The 27,516-nt window shown below is 40.6% G+C and overlaps 1 long non-coding RNA gene across 1 annotated transcript; it reads left to right on the top strand.

The window, feature by feature from the left end:
• Positions 1–107: 107 nt before the first annotated feature.
• LOC124985109 (uncharacterized) lies at positions 108–15,946 on the top strand. Its single transcript, XR_007108806.1, has 4 exons — positions 108–225; positions 4,228–4,374; positions 11,317–11,429; positions 13,816–15,946. It is a non-coding gene; the product is annotated as an uncharacterized LOC124985109 (long non-coding RNA).
• The last annotated feature ends 11,570 nt before the right edge of the window (positions 15,947–27,516 follow it).

Below are 27,516 nucleotides of genomic sequence, written 5' to 3'. Positions count from 1 at the left end.
CAGGGTTAACAGTTTCCAAAGAGCAGTAGGAATTGCTTTGTGTTTCTAATTCTTATGAAGGTGGCTTGCTTTTAATACTTTCTTTTCTTTTCTTTCTTTCTTTTTTAGATTTCCAAGTTGAGATTGAGGTTTTACACATGAGAACAACTAACTGGACCATCTCTGTATTCTGCAACTTTTACTGTCTTTTGAAAAAAAAAAATGAACTAACAGACTTAATTTAAGGTAGGTGTGGGATGGATGTCTTGGGGGGAATAAGTATAAATAGAGGAAAAGAAATTGAGTAAAAATGGGGAAAAATCAAAGTGTGAAGGGAGCATCTTTGAGCTGTATAAACAAGGTGCAGACACTTTGAATAACCCTGTGTCAAGGGTCTTTGCAGAAGGAGTAAGATCTAAGGTCCTAGATCTTTCTGAAGCTATGCCAAGGCTCACTTGGCCAGGGGAGGCCAGAGATGGGTGGAGCTACACAAGGGAAGACCCACCCAGGGGAGGAGGCTTCCAGGGGTAAGGTTGAAATGTGCCTGGTATCATATCCCAGACCTGGAATCCCAGCATTCTGGAGACCTTGGCAGTGGGCAGATTCTTGAGCAGCTGCAGGGACAATGGGTCTCAACTCGACCTGAGTTCCCTACACAAGTGCTAACAGATTCTCAGACCTCACCTTCCTCAGCCCCTGCTTTTCCAGCTACTGCTATAGCAATGAGCCATGGGGATGAGAAGAAGAAGAGAGACAGCAAGATAGAAAAAAGATGGAGACTCCCAGAGTGGGGCAAGTGTATCCCTACAAACTTTCCAAATACCTCACAATGCTGCTGGGACAGGTCCTGGCTGCCAACCCCACATTGGATGCGCTTGGCTACAGGCTGTAAAAATCCTCCCTAGGGCCAGTCTGCACTGTACTCATGTCCTTCAACTGTCTTTGGCTTTTGGAAACTAAGGATACATGGAGGAGTCTGCCCTGCCTTAGGAAAAGTGACTTAAATTGAAATAAAATTGGTAATGCATTCCAGGGAGAAAAACTATGAAAACACAGACCTTTATTTCTCTAAGCTAAGAGGCCCAGTTGGCTGAGAAATATCAATGGCTGATATTTGTTGAATGCTTACCATGTGCCAAGCATCACATTATCTTGTTTAGAAAGATGCCCACAGGTAGCATGACCAGCAGAGGAATGGAGCCATGACCTGATGGGAGACAGTGTACAGGCCAGAGGTGAACCAGAAAGAAAACAAGGAACAGACCACAATCCTTGTTTCTCCAGACTCTGGGAATCCTTGGTGCATTAAAGCCTGACTTTGTTGTAAAATAATAAGTACCAGCCTGAAATACAGGTTTCAGATTTCTTAGCCAGGAAATGGTCCTGGAGCAATGGGTTCTTTTCTTGTGTTTGCCTTCACAGAGTCATGGAACTCTTTTAGAAACTGAGAAATGCTAAGCTCTGTGTCTCCAAACAGCACATGCACACAAACATGTAAAATGTTGTACCCTGTTCTGGAGTTGCCAGCTCCCTTTGAGCCAGTGTTTTTGGTAGGTAGAATGTCTGGTAATAGGCAATACTTGTAGGCAGAGAGACTAACTGGTCAGAGGGAGCCTGGTGGGGGCTTCCCAGGTGTAGGAAGGAGAGAAGCAATTTTAATCATCCTCCATCTTCATGAGAACTGATACTGGGAATGCCTAGCTTTGGTGTCAGCCTAGGCATGTAGACTGAGACTTAGTCATAAAATTCCCATCCTGGAGACTCTAAGCTACTAGGAAAGGAACCAAGAAAAGGCCTCAGGAATCATATAAGAAGAGAAGTAACTGAAACTGGGCTACAAGGTATAGGCTGGGTCACAGAGGAAGCCGAGTAAACAAAACTAGGGTCAGGGCTGACTTGAATGGGCTCAGGATGACTCAGCAGATTTCCCCACTTCTCAGATAGACATTATAAGATTGGCACTAATCCCCCAGGTAGATAAGGAGGGCCTATCTCTGGGAATGTGGTTGGAAGGGGGAGCTGGGAAAAGACCCTTCCCAGTTGTGGGAAGCACTATGGCGCACACCCTCAAAGCTTTAGTAGCCTGGATAGGGTACCTCTGTTACCATTTTCAAATTTTAACACATTTAACTTTTATATATATATATATACACACACAAACACACATATATATATATATATATATTTTTTTTTTTAGTTGTAGGTGGACACAATGCCTTTATTTATTTTATTTTTATGTGGTGCTGAGGATTGAACCCAGGGCCTCACGTGTGCTAGGCGAATGCACTGCCACTGAGTCACAACTCCAGCCCCAGCACATTTAACTTTGAGACTAGAGAATGTTCTTTACTTTGTAAAATTTTCTCATCTTGCAGATCTGTCTGCTTGTTTACCGTAACTTTTATCCTGCTACTGCAGGACCATCATCCAGTTCTGCTCCACTAAGTGGGAGACCCACTGACCATCAAGCCTTGACCTTTCTCAGTGAAAGAAGGAGCTGGCAGCATTTGTTAATCCATCAAATATTTTTGAAATTTGGTTGATCGATTAAGTCTAAATGCTGGGAACTATTGGATTATAGTGTCCTCCATTTGGTAGAACAGGTACTCAAAACATATCCTTGAATGGCCAATTAAATTAGGCATTAATTGTATCATAGAAATCTAAGGGTTGAAATGTCCACCAACTTGTTTTCCTCCCTCTGGTAGCTCTTGAAAGAGTAAAATTGAGACAGGCTGAGGTCTACAGACGTGTGGTTAATTAGCAGACTGGGCCCCTCTCAACAGCTCCATTGCTAAGAAGACAGCGGTCTGTTCTTCTTAAGTGGTGGCACTTTCTTTGATGGCATTTTAGTATATTAAGATAATGCAGTTGTCTTTGATAAAGTAGTGATTGTTGTCAGCTATTAGTCAGCTACTGGAGTTTTGAAAGAGAACAGACATAAAGAAAGACACCAGTTAGCTGATGGAGTAAATAGGGTCAGCAGACACTCTAGGTTCTTCCCCTACATCACTGCAGCCGGGGGTGTTGTGTAGAGTAATCTGTGACCTCGATCAAGAATGGTATGGTTGGTAAAGGACAGGGAAGGCAGGGCGGTGGGGCACTGGGGACTGAATTAGAACAAGATATATTCCATGCTTTTGTAATTATATCAATATGGATTCTACTGTCGTGTATAACTAAAAAGAACCAATAAAAAATGCTAGAAAAGAAAGAACACATACAGGTAAACTGCTTTAGGAGCTTAAGTAAGCAACAGCTAGAAATTTAAGATGTGAAATTCGAAAAGTCACAAATTTAGTGCAGACTGGGGGAAGCAAGTAATGGGATATGAAGGAGAATCATCATTCTGACATGAAGGTCAGATCAAATGTTGCCTGAGAGTGTTTGTGCTTGAACAGATGGGAACTCGTATTCCTCAGATTACATTAAAATTTTAGTTTGGGGTGGGTTAGGTGGGGGTCTTCTCCCCCTTGATGCTGTATTTATAGAAGATTAGTTATTCTAATTTACTCTTTAGTCTAATAAAAAGGATCACAATGTAATTTAAAATGAAGTTGAAGTGAGTGCAATTTAAAATGTAATTATATGTGAACTGGAGTGTCCCTGGTGAGTTAGATGAATGTAGTCTTGGAGAAGAAATAGGAATTCAAGGAACGAACAAATTCTTGTCCAATAGGAAAGAATAAGTAAGTACACAAAGTTCCTTATTTTAAAAAAACAGATTGAGATAAATAGAAGTGATGGGAAAAACTACATTGATCATAGAGTCTCTGTTATGGTTTGGATATGAGGTGTCCCCCAAAAGCTCCTGTGTTAATGCAGGAATATTCAGAGGTGAAATGATCAGATTGTGAAAGTTGTAACCTAATCAGTCCATCCCAGTTTGAATGGACTAACTGGGTGGTAACTGTAGGCAGTGGTGAAGGAGTGGGTCACTGGAGGTATCTTCCTAGACTGGTGCATCTTCCTTCTGGCACCTTCTCTCCCTCTCTCTCTCCCTGACTCCACCAGGAGCTGAGAAATTGTTGTCCACTGGGCCTTTCTGCCATGACATTCTGCCTCACCTAGGGTCCAGAGCAATAGAGTTAACCCAATGGACTGAACTTCTGAAACTGTGAGCATCAAGAAACTTTTCCCCCTCTAAGTGGTTCTTGTCAGATATTTTGGTCTTAGCAACAAAATGCCAACTAACACAGTCTCAAAACACTTTGAAATGACTGTGTGTGTGAATGTGTGTGTTTCCAGTGATACCATAAGAAGGATATGGTGAGAAGAAGGAATCATGAGACAGGTGAGGGGGACCATCTGGCAGGGCACATCAGACCTGACTCATCTCCACTTCCCATCAGTACCTTGACGCCGTGCCACCGCTCAATGCCAACACCTTCCCAGGTCAGAATCCAGTTACTTCCAAAATGGGTGAAGCACTTTGATCTTGCTTTCTTCCTAACAATAATGAAGGGTGGAACGTAAAGGCTGGGAAAAGAATGAGGGTTTTGGGAAATGGCAAAGTTTATGAGGGGTACAAAGTGGTATAAATAAAAGAAGATGTAAATAAAGCTCTCTGGAAGTTCTGAAGAAGCAGTCACCTTTAGGGGCAACCAGGAAAGTCTTTGTAGAGAAGATGACATAAAAAACTGGAAGGAAGGGTAAGATTTGATAGGTGGGTATAGGTGAAAGAACATTTTGTGGAGAAGAAAATAGCCCAAGCGAAAGTGTCACAGCACAAAAAACAAACCCGTTCTGGGAATGGCAGGGGAATCGGTGTAGCTGGGTAGGGTGGATAGGTGTCAAGTTATGAGTCTCTAAATGCAGTCTAGGATTTTATTTGAAATGCATGTAGACCACTCGTGCAAATATGAACCCATCAATATGAATACCTATCTCCTATAACTTTTTCTTTCTAAGTTTTGATTTTGTAACCAAAAAGTTTTCTAAAAGTAGGGCACAAATGTACTCAATTGTTAAGCTGACTCTTGGTGTCTTAAAGGCAGACCTAGTTGGCTTCTCCACACCTGAGGACATTCATGAGGTGCAGGAATCCACAGCACACTTTCCACCTCTAAGGTACCGTGCAGTGGTTTCTCTTTTTTCCTTTAAGAAACCATCCATCTCCTGGGCATGATGGCTCACCCCTGTAATCCCAGTGGCTCAGGAGGCTGAGGCAGGAGGATCACCAGTTCAAAGCCAGCCTCAGCAAAAGCGAGGCACTAAGCAACTCAGTGAGACCCTGTCTCTAAATAAAATACAAAATAGGGCTGGGGATGTGGCAAATAATGACAAATAACAACAACAACAGCAGCAAAAAGTCCATCTTTATCACTATGGTTACTTACTTACAGAGTAAGTGTGGCAGGTTGTATTTTCCACAAATGACCAAATCAAGATCTCCCATCCCCAAACATTCTTTTTTTCACTGCCGGGGATTGAATCCAGGGTCTTGTACTTGCAAGGCAAGTGCTCTACCAACTGAGCTATATCCCCAGCCCCCACACACTCTTCTTACACTATCTTTGACCCCTGTCTTATTGAGAAGTGGAATCTGTGTCCTCCTTAGGCTGCCCTCTGACCACAGCGGGAGTGATACCAGGTGAATTCCAAGGCAAGGCCATAAAAAGGCAGGAAGTTTCCTCCTGTTTCTCTTGGGACATCCACATTTGGAGGCTTAGGATGTCAGAGGTCTCTGTGCTGCAATAAAATCAGCCAATCCCTATCAGAACTGAGAGTGGAAAATGCCTTCTGATGATTCCTGGTCCTAGAAGTTAGGTCAGTCTCAAGTCTACAAGTCCTTCTTACTAAGGCCCCAGATGTTACTGAGCAGAGTAAAACATCCCCATTGTATCCTTTCCAAACTCTTGGCACACACAATCAGTGAACAATAAATGACTGCCTATACTGCTACATTTGGGGAAATTCATGTATACATCAGTATCTATAATACCATACCAGTAAACAGTAAACAACAATGCCCTTTTTTGGTTCCAGTGTAGCAGGGAGTGGAGGGCAGAATTTATCAATTGTTGAGAAGGCCCTGTAGGGTGGTGTACATCTATTATCTAATTTAATCTTCCTAACAACACTAAGAGGCAAATATCATCAACCCTATTGTACAGCAAATTAAGGTTCAGAGAGGTTAAATGGTTTCCCTGAGATCATACAGCTAGAACACAAGCACAGTTTTCCTCAGGGATCCACAGTTTGAAGGATTTTTTCCTTACCCCATAGGGCACCCTAAGCTAAGTGTGTGCCCCTGAACTATCGTGAACCTGACCTTCTGATACCTGACCCAGTTGTGCATCAGGTAGCGCTGCTACTGAGCACCTGGACCAGGAGCTGGGAAGCAAATGAAAAGGGAGGCATCTTCCAGTTTTCTCAGATACTTTCAGCTTATTGGTTTATACCTGATGCCCCAGTGAAATTATTAATAGCATCTCCTTTTAGTCTCGCAAGTGACCCGTTTTGGATGATAAGTTATATGGTAGCCTCAGGGTAGTACTTCCCCAACTGAACTTTTGGAAGGGAATAGGGTGAAGTGCTATTGAGTAACTGAGTGAAATGGCATGAAGCAGTGATTAATGGCCCAAAGCAAGTAGTAGAGATTGCTTATTCACTAAGAAATGTGTCCATTCATGTGTCCAGTGATGACAAAACCAAATAGTGGTTTTCTTCAATATAAACGTGTATTTGTTGGACATTGATTGTGTGCCACTAGACAGCTTTAAAATCCGAATTGACAAAAACTATCAAATCTTAAAGCAAAACCACAATTGGATTGGTCATCTTGATTGGCCTAATTGGCTTGTGTCTGGTCATATCTGCCTTGAGGAAAGGACAGACCATATCTGTCTTGAGGAAAACAAGGGTAAATGAATTTAATACAAGGACCAGCCTGCATTTCTCAAAAGTGTGATACCCAAACTATGGGTGACAGACTTGCTTGGGCATGGGGGAGGCAGATTAAGATTACAGATCCCCAGGTTCCAACCCAGATCATGAAATCATTCTCCAAGAATAAGCCAAGGACTCAGCATTTTCATCAGGTAATTCTGCCACACCCTAAAGTTTGAGGATATCTGGAATCAGATGATTGGGACCAAGGCAACACGGAGGCCCTAGAGGGAATTTACTGATTTGGGGATTGTTGTTAGTTGATTTGTTAGTTTACAATGTGAATGCATCAAGAACTTGAACTAGGGGACTGACCGTAGGCCAGTGTTCACCTCAGTCAGCACTGGGGAAGAAGATGAAGTGGGTCTGTTTCCTCACATTGATTATAAGCCCTCCTACCAAGATGAGGAGAGTTGCCTCATTTTATTACAAGAAGGGGGTATGTTTGAACATCAATCTTTTTCTCATTATTACTTGTCATTGGGATTAATCGCATCCTAGATTTGCCAAGCATTGCTTTACAATATTAAGGAACTGCAGAAAAAGAGGAGCTGTGTTGAAAAGAGCCTGGACCATTCTGGCCAAGGCCAGGCAAGGGTGAAATGGTACAGGAGAGTCCTGCAGACTGAGGTGGGTGCAGATGGAATAGCTTGATTTCCCTGTATATATGTGGCTGTGCAAACTGCTTTACTACAGAGTGAAGGAGCCCAGTTATGAGTGCGAAACTTGACTTTTGAGATCAGCAAGCCCCTTGTTGTATGGATGAATAAACTGAGCCTCAGAGAAAGGAAATGGCTGTGCTGGAGTAGATCCTGACTCTTCCACTTCTTATCTGGGTCATCTTGAACCAAACACTTGTCACTAGTTTTCTCTGAAACGCAAGATAGTAACAATTGTGTCCTTTCTGCAATTTTGGGGAAGAGTAAGTGAAACAAGAACATGAACCTGGAGAACCGACCCAGGCTTGACTTGGGTGTTGGTGCTCCCTGCTAAGGTGCTGTCCCTATTATCATGAGCTGTAGTCACAGAGCCAGCTGATGGTGGAGCCGGGCCCAGGTGTGGACTTCCAGACTCCCTGGCACTTTCCAAAATGTGAGTTTCTGTGGTCTCTGTGGAGTTCCAGAGCTCAGTCACATGAGATACCTGTGTGTCGAATGCTATTTTAAGACCTTCTTACAGAGTGCTCAGGCACAATGAGCTCTGGCTGACTGCCTCTGACTGCACAGTCTGTTCTCAGGGGCGGTTGGCCTCTGTGCCCTGGCTGTCTGTCTGTCTGTGCACCCCAGTGCCTCCTGTGTGTCTGGGCCCCTCCCTGCTCTTAAGCCACATGGTACCTTTGAGGGCTAAGATGCCCCAGCTACTTTATAGTGAGTTTCCTCACTAAGAGCTTCCTGAGGTTTGGGATGTGGGGGCAGGAGACAATGCATGTAACTTCCAAAGAATCTGGCAAAACACCCGGTCTGATCACCTCCTGGCTGTGGGCTTGAGTAAGCTACTGGCCCCCAAATAATACCTCACTTTCCTCTTTTGTCAAATCTATACCAAGAACACCTATCTAACAGGATTATGATGAGGGCCAATGAGGAAATTCACACAGAAGTGAATAGCCTGGCCTATGGTCTACGGTCTACAAATGGAAGTTTCTTTGTTAACTTTTTTTTTTTTGGGGTGCTGGGGATCGAACCCAGGGCCTTGTGCTTACAAGGCAAGCACTCTACCGCCTGAGCTATCTCCCCAGCCCCTCTTTGTTAACTCTTAATGAAGCTTCATGAATTTAGGGGGAAATTAGGATATAAAGAACTTCTTTATGGAAAAGCTAAACATAAACCCAGAGAATTGTAATTTGTAATGAAACAATATTTTGAATATATCATAGAAAGGTAAGGCTGAAGTTAAGGATTGATGGGAAATGTGTGGTCACATAAAGTCAAAGGAATTGGTGTAATAGTTCTACCAAAGAAATAATAGAAGTGGCTTCTTTCCTTCTTTATGAGTTCCTTGCCTTCTTCTACCTTCCTGCTTCTCCCTTGGAATTTGTTATGGTTGTTTAAGAAATTGGTGTAAAAATAAATGTATACTAGAAGTTTCTATCCATGTTTATAAGCCTATAATGCAGGGACTTTGAAAGAAGTTTTAATTAACAAATTACGTCAGTGGAATTTGTTCACATTTACACTATTGTATAATAGAATCCTGCTGGCCACAGTATGGTAGGCAAATGAAATATATTTTGCTAGTTTTCGAAATGAAAAAAAAAATTCCCATTCTTTTTAGATTTGCTGTTATTTGTTAACTAATGTGAATGACGACCAATATAAAACTCTGGCCTCTTAAAACTTCTACCACACTGGATAGTTACTACATTAGTCAGGATAAGCTGAAGTAATGCTGCAATAACAAGTAACTCCAAAGTTCTCAGTGGATAAAATTACATTTATTTCTTCCTTAAGCTACATATCAGTTTTCTGGGTTTTTCTCCAAATTCCCCTCTCTGGAAACCCAGAGTGGTGGAGCAACTTCCATGGGGTACATTGCCAGTTGGCATGGCCCAGGGAAACAGCAGTAGATTGAATTCAGGTTCTTACAGCTTCCACCTAGAGCTGGAACATGTCATTTCAGCTCAGATATCACTGTCAAGAACAAGAACACACCCAACTGTAAGGAAGCAGAGAAGAATCATCCCACTGTGTTTGGCAGGAGGACAGCAATGTTTGGTGAATAGCACTGATACTACCACATTTCTATACACATCTTACCAGCCATCAGCTCCTGGAAGGTAGTCAGTGATTTGTTCCTCTTTACTGTTCTCCCAGCATTGGGCTGCCATAGAAATTCAATAGGCTCAATCCCCAGGACCAAAAATAAAATGTAAAAAAATAAAAAAAAAGAAAAGGAAATATAGTAAGTGTTATGTGACTGACAATAGATCTGACACAAGACAGGACAAAACAGGAAGCAAGGTTAGAATATCTGGTCTTGTCTTGCTTCTTCCCTTTTGGTCCCTCTCTTCTTCCCTTGTGCCAGGATCCAACTCTGGAACTGGTTCCCTTTAGCTGCTCTAAACCCCAGTCTTGCAGCTGAAAACTGAGGGTATTTTTGGTCCTTTGTAAAGATTAGGATGACCTGTGTGAAAGCCAGTGGTCAGTTCAGGCTCTGGCTGTTGTCAGTGCCCCTCTGGGGCCCTTGTATGCCCACGATGGCTGAGGTGCCCCACTGAGGCCTGCTGTCCTAGACAAGCCCCTACCATGCATTTAATCTCATCTGCTCTTTTCTTCATGTCTCTCCTTTTGTTTCCATATCAAGATTTACCTATCCTATGTCTGGTTGAATCAAAACTTGCTTTTCTAGTCAATAAAATACCCCTATTAATTCATTAATGGATATTATCGAGATTAAAAAAAATCTCTTCTCACCCCTGACAATTAGTCAACTTGAAGGGTGACCACCCAAGGCAGGCTCATGGCAGTCAGATTTGCAGTGTGTCTAGAATGAAACATATTCTAGAGATCATCTAAGCTGATGGCTTTCAGACTTACTTTTTCTGGGTTAGGGATATAGTTCAGTGGTAGAGTGCTTACCTAGCATGTCTGAAGACCTGGGTTCAATCCCCAACACCACATACACATACACACACAGAAAACGAACAAACCAAACCAACACCACCTTATTTTTTCTCAAATGACAGATAATTCAGACCTTGCCTATTAGAGGTAAAGGTTTTCTTTGATTGAGTGGTGGCAGGTGATACCTCTTATGTGGCTTCCTCAAATGCCCTAGAGCACATGCATTGATTCTAGCCCAACTCCACTGGTTCTAGATCAACCAACCTTTTTGTCTTAGAGAAGAGAGACTGAAACTCAGAGAGAAGAAGGGGCATAGAATTTCACAGAGAAGTTGGTAATGGACTGGGATTGGAACCCAGGTCATTTTTCTTCTTACACTCTGACAAACCTGCCTGGAAAAAGAAGTGACCAGAGAGAAAAGGGGTCATTTCTGATGATTCATGGGATTTGCTCATGTAAGGGCAAAGCAATTTTTTTTCTTCTAAGGACCTAGACAAAGATAATAAGATTGAAAAAACACTTTTACCTCTAAGCTACCAGTTTGAATGTAGAACAGCCTGTTAGTTACTCAAGGCCATTATTGTGTGATGGGTTATCAAAGGCCTATGTGAAATGTGTGGGATTTTTATGAGCTCATTTTTATTATGGTAGAATGTTTAAAGGCCTCTTATGTACAAAGTACTTTCAAAGTTCTAATGGGGCCCCATAATCACCCATATATAATTATGAAGGTCAAATTGTGCTGAACAAACTTGAGAGCTATTTTTGATCAAATGAGTGGATGAACGGAACAGAATATTTTTTTAAAAAAATTGTTGTTGTTGTCATTGTTGTTGTTGTTTCCCCTTTCAGCATTCTGGGTACAATGAACTCTCTCTTGCAGCTGGGAAAAGCGCCGCTCGGATGTACTTCCCCACTTTATGCAAACCTTTCCCTGGGTTTAGGGTGCAGAATGGACATGCGTACTCTAGGTTTCAGAAGGAAGAGTTGGCTGTGGTGAGTACTCACATCTATTTGGCAAGGGGGCTTGCGTTCAGCCTGTGTCCTGCAGGGCCCCACGTTCAAGAGAGGCCCATCTGGAGGGAACCTGGGCTTCACCGGATGTCCTTCTACCGTGATGTCTGCCGCTTTCACTTGCCATTCTCAATTTTCCATCTTACGCTAGGAAATTGTGAGGTTAGAAAAACAATGGACTGTTTCCTTCCTCTTTCTTTAAACCCAGAGACTGAAAGGAGGGCTTCATGTTCATTACTCACAAGCTAGACTTGGAGATAAAGGTCATTAAAGTTCAGCTATAACAAAAACTAAAGTCCACAGGTCCTAGTTGGGTCAAAATGGTGCTTACCCTCTCAATGAGTCCTCGTCTTAGCCTAAGGCTTGCCTCGAGCTTTCTAGGTATTTTGGGCTGACAATGGGAATCTGAGCTTGCTACAAAGAGCTCAAGATTCTGGGCACGGAGAGGGGAAATTGACACAAATCAGGTTTAATTTGGGGTCAGTCTTCCCTTCTGGGCCACCTGGAACTGTCTTTGTTATCGCTGGAGACAGGAGCATTTGTTAGAATTTCAGATTCAAGAATGCCCCACGCTAAGTGGCTAAGATGTTTTCTTCCGGTCATTAAAAAAAATTTCCTCTCTGTAATATCCTTTTGCTGTGGACTGTTTTCTTGTGGCTAAACAACTTGTGGCCAGAAAACCCTCAACTGGTGAGTGATGTAGATGCACCAGTACAGCCATGTTGCCTCATCACACTGGAAGGGAGAAGGAAACCACCTCTCTAACACCAGGGGCCTACTCTGTACTATTTATGCTAAAAAAAAAACAGCTGTGATTTCCATTAGCCAGACCTCCCTGCTGCACTTGAAATCCACTCAGGAGAGCCAGGAGTCACAGAGCTGCAGTAGCAGGAGTGTGGGGACAAGGGAGAAGGACACCCTGAGAAACAGCATCAGACCTAATTCTCATGACTTTTATTACAGTATGTCATTGCAATTGTTCTATTTTATTATTATTGTTTATCTCTTACTGTGCCTAAGTTACAATTTAAACTTTAACATATATATATACACATACATATGTATATGTGTGTGTATATATATATATATATATATATATAATCAAATGTAAAAGGCTTGGTACTATCTGTGGTTTCAGGTTTCTACTGGAGGTCTTGGACCATATCTGCCATGGATGGGGTTGTGTGTGGTGGTACTGTACACATCTTGACTTCATGAAGACTGTTGGAGACAAGATAGATCCAGGAAGGGTTAGAGACAAGTGAAACTGGCAGCAGGCCCGCTCAGGGAATACAGAGGTGTTTTCCTTCCCCCTTCCAGTGTGTTCTGGTGCATCTATGTCCCACACAAGATGCGGGTTTTCTGACCAAAAGTTGTCTGTCCACAAGAAAACCAGGACCACTGAGATGACGAGGGATGATATTCTCACAACTAGCTCCTGCCCAGCAGATGAGGGCCCCAGGTCACATCCAGGAGGGGAAATTATTTCTGACTTTTTACTCAGCAGCATCTACCATATCTTAGCTGGAATTGCCAAACTTTAGTTTGGAAAAAAATGTCATATTTCAACCAGATGGGCAGCAAAGGTGGTTTGGTTTTGCCCCTATGACACTGGTTGAATTGAACTAGATGAGTATTAAGACTTCATGCATTCTACTGGGGATAGGATGGACAAAGCAGCAAAGGATTGGTCTATTCCAGCAGCATCGGCAATGAGTATGGTATTACTATTACCGCGGGATCATCTGAAACATGGATTTCTCTGTTGTACGACCTCATGGGACTTTCAATGTGGATAGTGTTGACGGTAGCCCTCCCTGCCCTTCAGAGCAAGATCAGATTGTAAATGATGGGAGGCAAGTTGTGAATTGATCTTTTATGTAGTACACAGTTCACAAGTCTGGACCTCAACCTTACCCTCATTTGAAAGCATTCTTTAATCACAGTGATTAATGAATATGGGCTTATATATTAAAATAGCCTTCAGTTCCTGCCTCAATGACATTTCACATTGTCTTTATGACCCTAAATGTCTTTGAAGATTATGGGTTTGATAAATAAACAATAAACAATAATTTTGAGACATAAAAATTTCTATGAACATCCCAAGTCAAGTTCAAAGTTTTCAAAGGACCCCACACTAGCTCTCTATAAGTATAAGAGAGTATTGTGTCACGAATGCAGTTGGCCATTTATTTCTGTTTTGTATTAGCTAACTGGAAAACACCTAAATTATAAACTAGTCACCCCCGCAGTTTAGGGTTGATTAAACAACCCATGACACTGTTTTCCTTGTAGACTGCTTTAAGAGTGATTGTAATGACTTGCCCATTGGCTTGAATTAATTATTCCCCATTTTTTTTTGTAGGGTTCCTCTCTGCAAATGTCCTAAAAATATCCTGCCATCTTGCACCACTCTCAAGATCACATTTCACAATGGACTTGTATACCCAGGAACATTTAAGCAATTGTTTGGTTCAGTTCTTTCAAAGGAATAGATAAATCATCATATTATACGATGAGAGAGGAAATGACAGTTTTTATCTTGTATTCAGGTAGCCTAAATTTACATGAGACCACAAAAAGTTCCTGACAGGATGTTATTGATTGCATTTACCCTGTCAGGGCTTGAGCTGGGTCTTCCTGCCACATCACAGACCACCCTCTTCCTTCCATGCCTGAAAATCAAATCCCAGATCTTCTGACTCTCCCATGAAAGTGGATTTTTGGAAATAGGAATTTCAGTTCTTCTGGCAGATTTTCCATTAATTATCTCCTAATTCAGCTCTTTGCTCTCTGTGTCAGTTAGTGACAATATCCCCTCTTGCTGGATGCCTTGAATGACAGTGCCAAGGAACTAAGATCAAATGTTCATTGTAAGGACTGAGGTTACTGAGTACCAGGCCTCCTTATAAACGATTTATTTATATCAGCTCATACAACCTCAGAACAACCATATCAGGGAGGGGCTATTTTTATCTTCATTTTACAGGTGAAGAACCTGAGACACTGACTTGGATTTACCTAAGGTAAAGACAGGCAGGTCTGCCTTCCTTTCTTTCCTTCCTTCTATGCAAGCCAAATATACTAATTGAACCCTTAGTGTGCCCTATTCAGGGACCAGAGAAGGCAGTGGACAAAGCAGACAAGGTCTCTGTCCTTCTTGAGCTGAACCACTATCCTATGCTGCTCCAAATCGCACTAGTTTTCCCAGACTAGTTTGCTTACCTTTCTAAATGATAATTTCAACTCTCTTTCCATTTCGATACACTTAAGTAATTACAAAATTCAAAGTTTTATATTTGAGCTAATAATGTTCCTGCTTTGACACCTTTTGTGCCAATTGTCAATGCCTATCTTTATTATGTACCTTAGGGAACTTGGTGCACACTCTTGTGGGTGATCACAAATTCAGTCTGTTATTTTCTAGACTATGTTGCTATGAGAGAAAGAGATAGAGAAAGAGAGAGAGAGACAGGCAGACAGAGAGACTCATCAACAGACGAACAATGCCTGGGGACTTGTTGGACCCACTTCAAAAAGGGATCTTGTTTTTCCTGATAAAAACATTAAAAAACAAACCAGTTTAGTTTTCAACAAAAATGGTCATAAAGTCAATTTAGGATTTCCTGAATGAATTTTGCAGTTTGGGAGTAGAGTATTCAACCCCCCAAACCATGAATCATCTAAGTTTGGAAATCAGCCATATTTTATTAACATTCACCCACAGGGAAAGTTTTTAGATATCTTAACTGCAATCAGTTAAGCTCCTTGTTTCTTTCCTCTTCAACTTTCTCACTGTTTCATTTCTGTCCATGTGAGGTAATATAGGGGCAGCCATGGGTTTGGTTGGTTGGTTTTAAATCTGACTTAGAGAAAGTACAGTTGGGGATACCTTATATGGATATAATGGGATATATTTCTGTTCTTTGGGTTTCTGCCATGTTATTGATAGTTAACCTGGTACAGGCATATCTTCCAGGAAGATTTTTATTGTCCACTGTGCCAACTCACCTGGTATGATGCAAAGATTTGGGGGACATATCTTAATATTGATGTGTTTGAGCGTTTCCAGCACTGGAAATATGTGGATTGAAGGAAATGTTTGAAATACACAGAGAGGAAAGCCAGTCTGTGTATCATTCTTCCAAATCTTATAGCTTACATATAGCAGAAACTAAAGAGAGATTTTTCCAAAGCTGACAATAATCCCCAAAATGCAGATGACATTATCATCAATAACAAAACAGATTTCAATAAACTATGTTAGAAGACATTTATCTTTCTGTTTTCTCTGTTAAAAAGTGTAATTACTGTCATGTAAAGAGTATGCAGTCAAAATGTAAGAAAAAATACTACATAGGTATTCCTGGCAGTGAATTAACAAAAATATTGTGTTATCATTTTGGATTCTGTTATGTTTGTAATATTTGTCAGCTTCCAAAGTTTTAAAGTATAATTTGTTGTGATTTGTTTTTGAATGCTCAATAAATATTTATTTTTGTACCCAATTTTATTTGTAATTTTGTATTCTTTAAGAAGACCCCTGTTATGTAAATTTATATTTTCAAAGCCTAAATTCACCTTATCCAAGAACAATTTGATGTGATATAAATCAAACTATATGTGCTAGTAAGAGTGTGTGTGTGTGTGTGTGTGTGTGTGAAGGTCACTAGCCTGGACCTTTCCTGCATCACTTGGTCATTAAGATTTTTCATTGTCAAAAAATTTATTTTTACTGTTAAATATAAAAAACAAGAAAAATCAAAGATGATTTCCTCATCTCCTCTGTCATTTAAAATATTTGGTGTCACTGTCTCCTGGGCACTAAAATATGATATTTTTTTGCTCTTTGAATTGATCAGGGTAAATCACTAGTGCTCTATCAGTGAACCCCAACAGTGGCTTTCACAATTCCAAGTGAGTTTTCATTCATGTCACAGGCAAGCAGGCACCCCCACTCCTTCCATCAAGAATCCTCTGCTGATTCCTCTCTGTATCTGGGAAGTCAATGAGATCAGAGAAAGGACATGGTGCATTGTATCACAGCATCATCCAGAGACCAGGCCTGAGTGTGGCATGCATCATTTTGTCCACAACCCATTTGCCATAATCAGTCATATGGTCTCACATAAGGAGGATGAGAATTTCTAGTAGGTCTCCTCTTCTGGAAAGAAGAGGAGAAACATACATGTAGGTGAGTAGTAGAGTCTCTGCTAAACTTCATTAGATATGTTTAAAATGACACTTTTTTGTGATAGATAGAAATAGTGTCATGGGAAATTGCCCCAGTTCCAAATCTATATGCATCTAATCAGGGAGAAATTGTGCTTTGGTGAAAAGAACATGGAATTTGGAGCCAAAATGCCTGGATTTGTCTTTGTCCCAGCTTATCACTTATTAGCCATGGGACCTTGCTTGAGGTGCAATCTTTCTGAGCATCAGTTTCATCAACTGTTAAGGACAAATGATAACAACGTGTGTCTCACTGAGTGCGCAGCTTATTTTCCAGGTCAAGTGAGATCAGAGGAAGGGTTTATTGTCCTTAGTCAGATGCCATCCACATATAACTATCCCTCACTCCTCTTTGGTCCAGTCTACACTCTTACTGTAACTGCATCGGCTGCATTTTCTTGTAAGGCTGATAAGGATGCTAATGCCTCTGTTACTAGGAGACTAAACATCATTTTCAATATCTTCTTCTAGAGACTGAATATTTATTATTTGGGGAGGGGAAAACCCAAGATGGAAGATTTTTCTTTTGAACCAGTGTTAAAAACAGGGAAACAAATTGTCAGTGTCCCTAGGTTAAAATTCAGTGTGAAAAATCTTAACTGTCCTGGTCCTCCAAGTCACCTCCTTTGTGCTTCAGAGGAGAGGTTTTCAGAACAAGATGCCACATATGTGAGGAGTGTAGTTTCTTGAAATATTTTCATTGAAAAAAATATAAAGAAAAGATGTTCTGCCTTGAATTTTCCTTGAGTTGAGGTCTTGAAACATTTTAAATATCTTTTGTTTTACATTTATTATTTTTATTTGTTCTTTTTAGATACATGTGACAGTAGAGTATACTTTGACATATTATACATACATGGAGTATAATTTCTCATTCTTGTGGTTGTGCATGATGTGGATTTTCACTGGTCATGTATTCATATGTGAACATAAGAAAGTTATGTCCAATTCATTCCACTGTCTTTTCTGTTCCCATCCTTGCTCCCTTCTCTTCATTCCCCTTTGTCTAATCCAATGAACTTCTATCCCCGCCTCTCCCATTATTGTGAGGTAGCTTCCACATATCAAAGAGAACATTTGGCTTTTGTTTTGTTGGGATTGACTGATTCACTTAGTATGGTAGTCTCTAGTTCCATTCATTTACCAGCAAATGCCATAATTCCATTCTTCTTTATGGCTGATTAATATTCCATTGTGTATGTATATACCACATTTTATTTATCCGTTCACATTTTAAACATCATCATTATGTCTTATTTATTAACTATTGATATGTACATCATAATTAGGATCATCCAAAAGTGATTTATTTTTTTTCAGTATCAGTAAAATATCTTCATAAAATCTACTCCATTCAATATACTACTTTAAAAAATGTTTCAATAAACCCAGAGCAAAGTGGGAATTTTCCAAATAACTGAAAATGTACATAATTTTTAGCAAAGTGTCCTTACCTGTGTGTATTCCCCTGATAGGCATGTGTGTGTACACACACATTTATGTAGAAATGCATTATAAAATAATATAAGCATATACAATGCCAATAAAATAATATAATTTACATCACATATATTTTCATAAGTGTTTGCATTAATATATATTCTTATATATTTCACACCTGTATCTCTTTCTTTTTGTTAAAGCATGTGACCTCATTCATTTACTTAATTTTTTTCAATCATGCAACCTATCTATTACAAAATGAACATTTTCATGTTTTTGACACAAATTATTTCAATATATGAAATAAGGACATTTCTTCATTTCTTCACTTCATAAAGTGTGTATACTGATTATTGGGTTCTCTTTTCAACCATATTCTCTTTCTAGTTGATACTTTTGTGTAAGTTGGAAGATTTTTTCTTAATTTAACCCTGCTTGTTTAGTCTGAATTTTTCTTTTAGCATGTTGAACTTCTTGTTATATTTTCAGGAGAATACTTTATAAAGAAAAAATTATTCAGCAAATAAAGGAAACGAAAACCCCAATGGACATTGTGTAAGAATAGAGTTGTATCATTACCCATGAAATATTCTTTCCTATAAACAAAATGAGGAACCAGAATAGGAGGCATTAAATAGATTTAAATATTCTCAGGTCTTGGAAATTTTGACTATAAGAACACATCACTGCACAAATGTAAGGGGGGTAACTTTCTCATTCTTTGCATTCGCTGGAATTTTAAGAAGCACCAAGGTTAGGCTATGAACTTTGTGAAGTTGGGGCAACAGCAAGAGGCAAGTGTCCTGTGGGACTGGCCACCATATTTTAGCATGAACAGGGAGAGAATACAGGCAAAGTGGCCCTCACTGTGCAGCAGTGGGTGAGGTGGGCCTCACGGCTGTGCAACTGACAAGTGGAGGTGGTGGGCTGCTGCTCAGCAGGCCCCTGAGCAGGAGGCACAACACTTCTCACTGCAGGAGGGTTGGTTGCTGGTGGATCTCAGCGCAGTCCCTCTCTGAATAGAGAGCATAGCCCCTTGACACAACCTACATCCCTGCAGGGTCATCTCTGCTCCAGAGCTTCACATGGTGTCAGCTGAGTCCTCTGTTGTGGAGGCATGATGGTTCAACATCTCCCTTTGCCCAATCCTGCTTGCCTCATTCCCTTATGGGTGTTCTTGTGTATTCACACAGATCTCAGCATCTCATCTGTTTCCAGGACACCTGACTTAAGCCAGTCGCCAACTTTCCGGGAAAAGAGCAACTTTGGTAAACAGTGAATGTCAAGCTTGACTGGGGTTGAATGTAGAGGCAAAGCAAGGCAGAAGTTTGAAAAAGGATTCACCATGGTAGATGAAAGAGCAGGGCTGTAGGGGATTGAGAGTGGGCAGGTTGAACATGGGAATAGTAAGATCGGGCAGCTGTATTAAAATAAGTAACTGAAGCAATATTAAAACAACATGCCATCATGTTTAGAAGCAAATCCCATCAGTAGTGGGCTCAAGAATCAGGGATGCATCTGAGCAGATTGTCTTTATAAGCAATGATCACATACTTTTGCAAAATAGCTGGTAAAGCATTGACTTATTCCTACTTGGGAAAAACCTACTATGTTTCATAGATTATTTTCCAATTTCATATTATTTTCCAATTTTAGGGATGAAGGAAACTGAGAATTGGACAGGATAAGGAATTTATCTCATGAGGAAGAGGTGGAGATAGGATTTAATCCCAGATTTCTTTAATTTAGGAGCTCCAACCATCCAAGTCAGATGAGCTGGTCCCATGGAGCCCATGATCTGGGCCTCGTGCTCTGGGGCTCTGACTCATCAGGCCTAAGTGATGACCATGACATGTGCTTATTAACCCTCTCAAGTCATCTGTTCAAACTGAAGCAGCCAGTCAATAGCTCCAGCCCTGGTCCTGAACTACTCCTACTTCAATAACAATAATAATAAAAAAGAGAAGCACTTCTATTATAGTCTACAGAGTCCTTTGTGTGTTGTGTTGTCTGAGGTTCACAGCAGAGGCGTGGCATGGAGCACAGAGTATCATCCCTGGGCTCCAGATGGGGGAAACGGAGGCTCTGAGAAGTCCTTGGGTTCACCTTGCCTGCCTCCAAGCGGGCAGGATCCAGCCGGAGTTCTAGCGTTCCCTTTCGCGTTCCACGATGCTTCTCTGAAACCATTTGCTTGAGCATCTGAGAGGAAATGAGGTTCCACCGAGAACCTGTCTTTTAACTTTCTTTGACCTTGGTTGAACCAAAATGCTCCGTAAATACACCCAGATTGAAAGATTCATCAGCTGAGAAATAAAAATGGCACTTTCGAAGTGATTAAAAATGAGGTTGACTTTACTGTAACTTGCTGGGTAGACACCAGCAGTTCGGCACCCTCATAATCGGCTGTAATTATCTCTAATTATCATTCCGTTCTGGTGGAATGGAGCTTTCTACTTCTATCAAAACCTGATCTTTTCCCCTCGTGTCACCTGGAGGGCCCTTTTTCTAAGCTCCCTAGGACTGTCGTTGAAAGTTGATTGCCATCTCTCACCAGCGCAAGGGCCCAGGTTACTGAAGCCGGCACCTTCCTTCTGTACTAGTTTCCTTTATCATTGTCGACCTGGCATTTTGTATTTGGATAAGTTTTAAGGATTTTCTTTAAATTGTTTCTTCCTATCGTCTGGGTGTCATCTCATCCAAACAGCAATGACTTCTATGCACTGTATTGTGTTGGGTTCCTGGCTTTGCAATATTCCAGGTACTTAATGCCATAGTCCTGCAGAAGAAAAGAAATAAAATGGAAACCACCCTGTAAGCAGGGAAAGGATGATATGCTGAGAGTAGCTGGATTTGGGGGTGGAGAGCTGAACAGTAAGAGACAGGAGGGGCAGGCAAAGGACAGAAGTGCCCTTCGTGAGAAAATGCTCTCTTTGGGTTTAGTCGGGCATCAGAGCTTCTCTGTGGAGAGAAACTTCCTCTTTTTTGCAAACTCCATGAAAGTGAATTGTGTGTGAAGGAAAAATGACCTCATACATTATTCTGCTTTCCATGAAGTAAAAAAAACTGTGGTGGAAATTTACAAGGAAATCAATTTGATTTCTCTATTTCTCTTGCTGTATGATTTTCAATATTACTCAACACTCCGGCCGTCACAGCTAAGTATGTCCTTAATTTTCCTCATTTGTGTTTTCCAACCACTTCATTTAACAACTTGCTAAATATAATGCTCCCTCACCCTGGGTATTTACTTTTGTTTGTTGGTTTGTTTAAACAGATGAAGGATGAGACCGGAAGTAATGACATAATTTCCCTGGATTCACACAGTAAGTTAAGGACAGTGGCCTTAGGCTGGATAAGAACTCAGATCAGCTCCTCTAACTCTGCTCTAGATCACTCACAGTAGGAAACCATCACCCCTCCAGGCTGAAGAGCTCATCAGAGGTTAGTAATTCTGTCCTGTACAGCGGGGGTAAGCAAACCACAGCCAAGGGTCAACCCAATCTGCTGCCTGTTTTCTATGACTTGTGAGTTAAGAATGTCATTTGTATTTCTATAGGATTCAAAAGAGAGTCAAAAGGAGGATAACAGTTCCTAATACATGGAAAATCATATAAAATTCTAATTTCAATGTCCATATATGCAGACATATTGCAGTACAACCGCGCCCATTGACTTTTGTATTATCTCTGTTTTACCACTTAGAATGGAAGAAGTGAGTTGTTGCATGAGAAACTCATGAAGCCTAATGTAGTTTATGATTTTTAAATCATATGGTCTGCAAAGTCTAAAATATTTACTATAGGGCCCTTTATAGAAGAAGTTTACTGATCCCTGATAGAGAAGGGATCTCTTACTGATAGAGAAGATTCTGAGGGGTGGGGCATGGAGTAAGCATTAGGGGTTTTGAGTCAAGCCTAAGGGTGGGTCTCTCAGTTATGGGGAGGCAGAGAAGGGTGGCCCGTGGATGATGCCACAGGAAGATCCAAGTTTTTCCCATGGTGGGCCCTGTGTGAATCCTTAAGTACATATGAGAATTCCCCTTTCTGTTCTTTCTTTATAAACTGTATCTGTTTTTCAGTCATGGGAAAGGAAAATGAGACTTAGAGAAATTTTGTGATTTTTCTGAAAGCCATACACTGGTAACTTGAGCCCAGACCTTCCAATCCAGGATACCCAAGCACATCAAGCTTCTGTAGAGGGAAGCCAGGTTTACTGGCAGGAAACTTCTATACTGAAAGAACAGGGAGGGCCCCTCAGGGCCTGCACTATTCATGCCCCCTTCCATACCCCAACTATACCACTCTGGTGTTCACAGCATACACTACCTGCAACTTCTAACAGCCCATAGAGTCTTATCTTACTACATAAGATAAAAGCAATATAAGCAGAATTGCCAGATCTGGCAAATTAAAATGCAGTAAAATTTGAATTTCAGATAAACACTAATAATGTTTTGGTATATGTTGTGTTCCATGCAACATTTGAATCTATTTGCATGAAACATATTTAAAAAGTCAAATAAAATTATTTATTGCTTATCAGATGCAATTATTTATTGCTTATCTTCAGCCAAAAACTGAAAAAAAAATTATAGCAGTTTTAGGTTTACATCTAATTTGAGAGAAAGGTACAGAGATAGCCCCTAACTCAAAAGTACAGAGGCTCCCTCATTATCAACATCTTCCACCAGAGTTTTACATTGGTTACTGTTGATGAACCTATGTTGACACATCGCAGTCTCCCAAAACCTGTTATTTTAACTTAGGGTTCACTCTTGGTGTTGTATGTTTCATAAGTCTGGACAAATATATGATGACTTATACCTACTACTAGAGTATTACAGCAGTATTTTCATTGCCCTAAATTTTCACTATTCCCCACTTAATTCATCCTTTTACCCCTTAGCCTCTGGAAACCACTGCTCTTATTATTGTTTCCATATGTTTTGCCTTTTCTAAAATGTCATAGAGTTCATATCTCACAGCATCGAGCCTTTTTCGATTGGCTTCTTTCATATTTCATATTTTAGTAATATGAATTTAAGTTTCTTTCATGACTTCCCATGACTTGATAGAGCATTTCTTTTTAGTGCCAAATGTTATTCCATTTTCTGGATGTTTGACAGCTTATTTATCTATCCTAATTTTTCCCAGGATGGGCCCTATATGAATCCTAAGTACATAAGAAAATTCCCTTCCTTTCTTTAATTGCTTTTAAAAATTGTCTCTTAGTTTTTCAGTTAATTTTTCTCTTTTTAATATTGAGCTATGAACCAGTCAGGTATGTTGCTTGATGGTGAAATTTACTAACAGCAATTAATTCTACTATGTGGCCATCAGCATCACCCCCACATTTTTTACTTTTGTTCCTAGCCAACTCATAACTATACCAGCAGCTATGGAACCAAGAAAAACTACTGGCATTCGCCTGATAATACAATGAAAAACTTTAACATACTCAGTACAAAATGCTAGAGTATGAGGGCTTCAGCAGGAGAAGAAATCTTGGTTGCTTCCAAGTTTTGACAATTATGAATAAAATTGCCCTAAACATTCACGTGTGGGATTTTGTGTGAACATGTTTTCAACTCCTTTGGATAATATCAAGGAATGCAATTGTTGGGAAATATAGTGAGAGCATTTAGTTTAGTAATAAACTGACAAATTATCTTCCAAAGTGTCCATAGCATTTGTATCCCCACCAGCTGAGTATACCTGTCGCTCCTCCTCATCAGCATTTCGTGTTGTCGGTGTTCTGGGTTTGGCTCTTCTAGTGGGTGTGTAGTGATATCTCATTGTTGTTTTGGCTTACATTTCCCTGATGCTATATGACATGAGAATCTTTTATGTACTTATTTGCAATCCAAATTTAACTGGGCATCCCATATTTTATCTGATAACCCTACCTTTAAGGGAAGGGATTGAGGACTAACTATCCTTTTTTAAAAAAATAGCTGCTTCTTTCTTCCCACATCACCACCAGTCACACCTCTAGTACTATGGTGCCCAACCCAGTGCCTTTTAAAGATATCTACCTACTAAAATTTATTGGGAGCCAACCTCTCTACAATTTAATGAGAGCTTCCACCATGCTGAGACAATAGTTACGTCAATAGATTCATTTCACTATATTCTAATACTACAGCCGAGTGAGGCAAGAACCATAGAAGTTTCAAGAAGGGGACACTTAGTTTATGTTGCAGAAATTTGAAAGGCTTCCAAGAGTAAGTGGACCCAAAGAAGGGTTTTGAAGTAAGAATAGGAGTTTATCTGACCAGCCCAGGTAGGGAAATCATGCCAGGTTATAACTGCAGAAAGTCATTGGTGTGCCCAGGAACAGTGAGATGAACTGGGTGACTGGTGTACAATCTGGGATATGGTAGGCAGTTGATGGATAGCAATTCAAAGATGAGTCTCAAATGTTAAATGCTGGAGCTCCATAGAAGCAGCCCTGGAACCAAGACCACCCATGATCTTTGTTCTCATTGCTGAGGTGCTAACTGCCGATTCTTGGGTCACTAACCTAGCAGTCTTTTCCACCAATCCTTTGTTCTTGATAGGTGCCTGTTTGCTTCGGGTTAGCCCCACGATGTAGTCGCCCCATCCTTGGCTGTGATATAAAGGAAATCTCATAGCAAAGTCAATAATCGGTGACTTTAAATTGTTGATGGGAAGAGACCCATGACCTGTGCAGACCTAAGGTTGGGCATTTCCTCTACCTTGAGGATCTATTTAACCATGAAAGAATCTGTGATTTAGAGAAGCTGCATGTTAGTCAACCTCATCCCTGTTAACATTCACTACATGCAACCCTCTTTCCCTAACAACGGCAATGGATAATATGCATGGTATTTTTTATCTGTCCTCTCAGATCACTTCGCCACTCTTCTCCATCTTGCTGGGTACCCCAGGAGGATACACTGTGTGGACAGTCCTGATGGATGACCTTGCCCTCTCTCAAAGGGTGGAAAGTGAATGCAGTGGCTCTCTGTCTGCTGAGTCACTGGAAATTGGCCATTTTTCTCTACAAAAAGCCATGACTTTCATTGGGCCCTTTCTCTACCAGCTGCCTTTCGGATCTCAGTAGGCTGTCCTTCCCTTGACTGTCCCCTACTGTAGGCTTTAGGTAGCAATGGCTCCCTGTTCTTGCCTGTCCTGGGGTATGCATTCTTCCTTCTTGGCTTTCCCAAGCTCTGTTCACACCTTGATAAACAGTCACCTCATTAAAGTCTTCACTTCTCCAGTTTTAGCATGCCATTTGTTTCTCCATGGGATCCTGACTGATACAGATGGAGCAAGTATTACAACAACCATTCGTTTGCTTATTAACCTACAAGTATAATACTGAAGATAGAAAAAAGGTTCATTCAAGGACAGCTCATATATCGCTTTACATACATTATGAACACCAGATGGTTATTATATAAGGAAATATAGTGGGTTTCATAAATTGTACTCTCGGCTTAGTTAATATTGTTAGGCAGTATCAGGTGTAAAACAAAACCAAGTGAATTATTCAACAGAATTGCCATTTCTTTTGCAGGTGTGGATATAATGGTGAAGAACATGAGTTTTTATGTCAGAGAGATCTAGTTTTAAATCTGAGCTCTTTTAATTACTATCTTGTGGTTATGGGATACATTCCTTTACCTCTCTGGGCCTTATCTGTAATATAAGTGTGACAATTCCTTCCTCCAAGATTAAATGAGACAATGTTTATAAAACACTTAGCTTGCTGCCTGGTACATAATAGGATTATTGGAATGCCTAAGTGATGCTTACAGACACACGATTTTCATAGTGCCTGAGAATTAACCATGGGATCTACAGCAGCATCTTCCAATAGGACTTTATGTAATGATGAAACTCTTCTATATTTCTGCTGTCCTGAAGGTGACTATTGCATACTCAAAAAGTGTGTGTGTGTGTGTAGCTGATTTTTAAAATTTTATTTGATTCTACTTAAATTTACATAACCACATATGGCTCATGTACCATATTAGATAGCACAGATCTTGAGAGTAAATGTAAAAATAACAAGTCATTTTGTAAGACCACCAGTGCTCTTTTGACGTATGATCACGAAAGTCATCAATAGGCTAATATCAGGGTATCGGGGCAATCTATTTTGTTCTGAGAAACTGAGATGACATAGTATTTGCAATACTCATTTAATGATTTTCGTACTGGAGAAAGTAGATAAAGTTTATAAAGAAATAAATACACATGTATGTACTTAAAGGGAATATTTTAAGTAAGTTTATTTTTTATCCAGATGATATGGATAAAAATCTTCATTTTCACTTTTGAGAAAACTGCTGTCAGTCTTCAGACTATCCCTCCATATCCAGAACCTCTTGTCTCTACCAGGCTCTGTGCCCTGGGAAGCTGCCTGTTAACCACATCACTGGGCTTCCTTGCCCTTGGTTTCCTGTTGGAAGTGGTCAGTTGGAGGCACTAACACAAGCTCTGGGGAGCAGATTGTAGTGAAATAGGGAGTTTATTTCCCTGATTAACTTCTTATGGGGACATTTGGACTATGTGGGCCTCAGTACTGTGATAGCTCCTGCCTCTTGTGAGGGACCTTCTCTCTCTTTCCTTAGATATAGTTCCTTCCCTTCTCCTCCTCAGGCCTAAGGAGAGTAAGGGGAGTACTGCTGTTGCTAACCCCAAATGCTACAAGAGTTTTCTTGTGGTTTCCCCACACCCTGACCACTTCTCTGAAAAGAGTCTCTTTATCACAAACTGTCCTCAAATTACAAAATTTGAGTATGCCATTGTTTTCTGCTGGGACTATGAAATAGTATCTGGATGCCTTCTCTCTCAGCCTTTATTCCTAGAGGCAACTGCTAGGGGGATAATTTAGGACATTGCTTTTTAAAGCAGTCGTTTAATCTCACTGCCTTACCAGACACCAACTCAGAGCTCTCCAGGGTGAGTCATTCTATTTGTGTGGGTGGGGTTAGTAAACTCCCTGAAGTGTATGAAAGATTATCTTGATAATGGTGACAGAGAATTTTCTCAAAAATCCAAGTGTATAGCCACAAATAAAACAACCCAAATAATGTCTGTGCATCTAGAAGCCTTCAGCAATGACCCACAGCTCAGCCCATCCCTACTGGGAAGGATGTGGTCAGAGCACTGTACACAGTGAAGAAATTACCCTTCCGAGTCTCTTCATCCTGCAGCTTGGTGTGGATAAAATTAATTCCAAGTGAAACTAAAGTTGAGGTATTATGCATGTAGAATTTGAAGAAGATATTGGAAGAATCAAGACAGTACATTAAGGGCTAGGGTTGTGGCTCAGTGGTGGAGCGCTTGCCTAGCACATGTGTGGCACTGAATTTGGTTCTCAGCACCACATAAAAATAAATAAAGGTATTGTGTCCATC

The sequence above is a fragment of the Sciurus carolinensis genome, chromosome 5 (genome assembly GCF_902686445.1).
Source record: "Sciurus carolinensis chromosome 5, mSciCar1.2, whole genome shotgun sequence".
NCBI lineage: Eukaryota > Metazoa > Chordata > Mammalia > Rodentia > Sciuridae > Sciurus > Sciurus carolinensis.
Note: the sequence above shows the minus strand (reverse complement) of the source record. Positions and strands in the feature narration are given on the sequence as shown.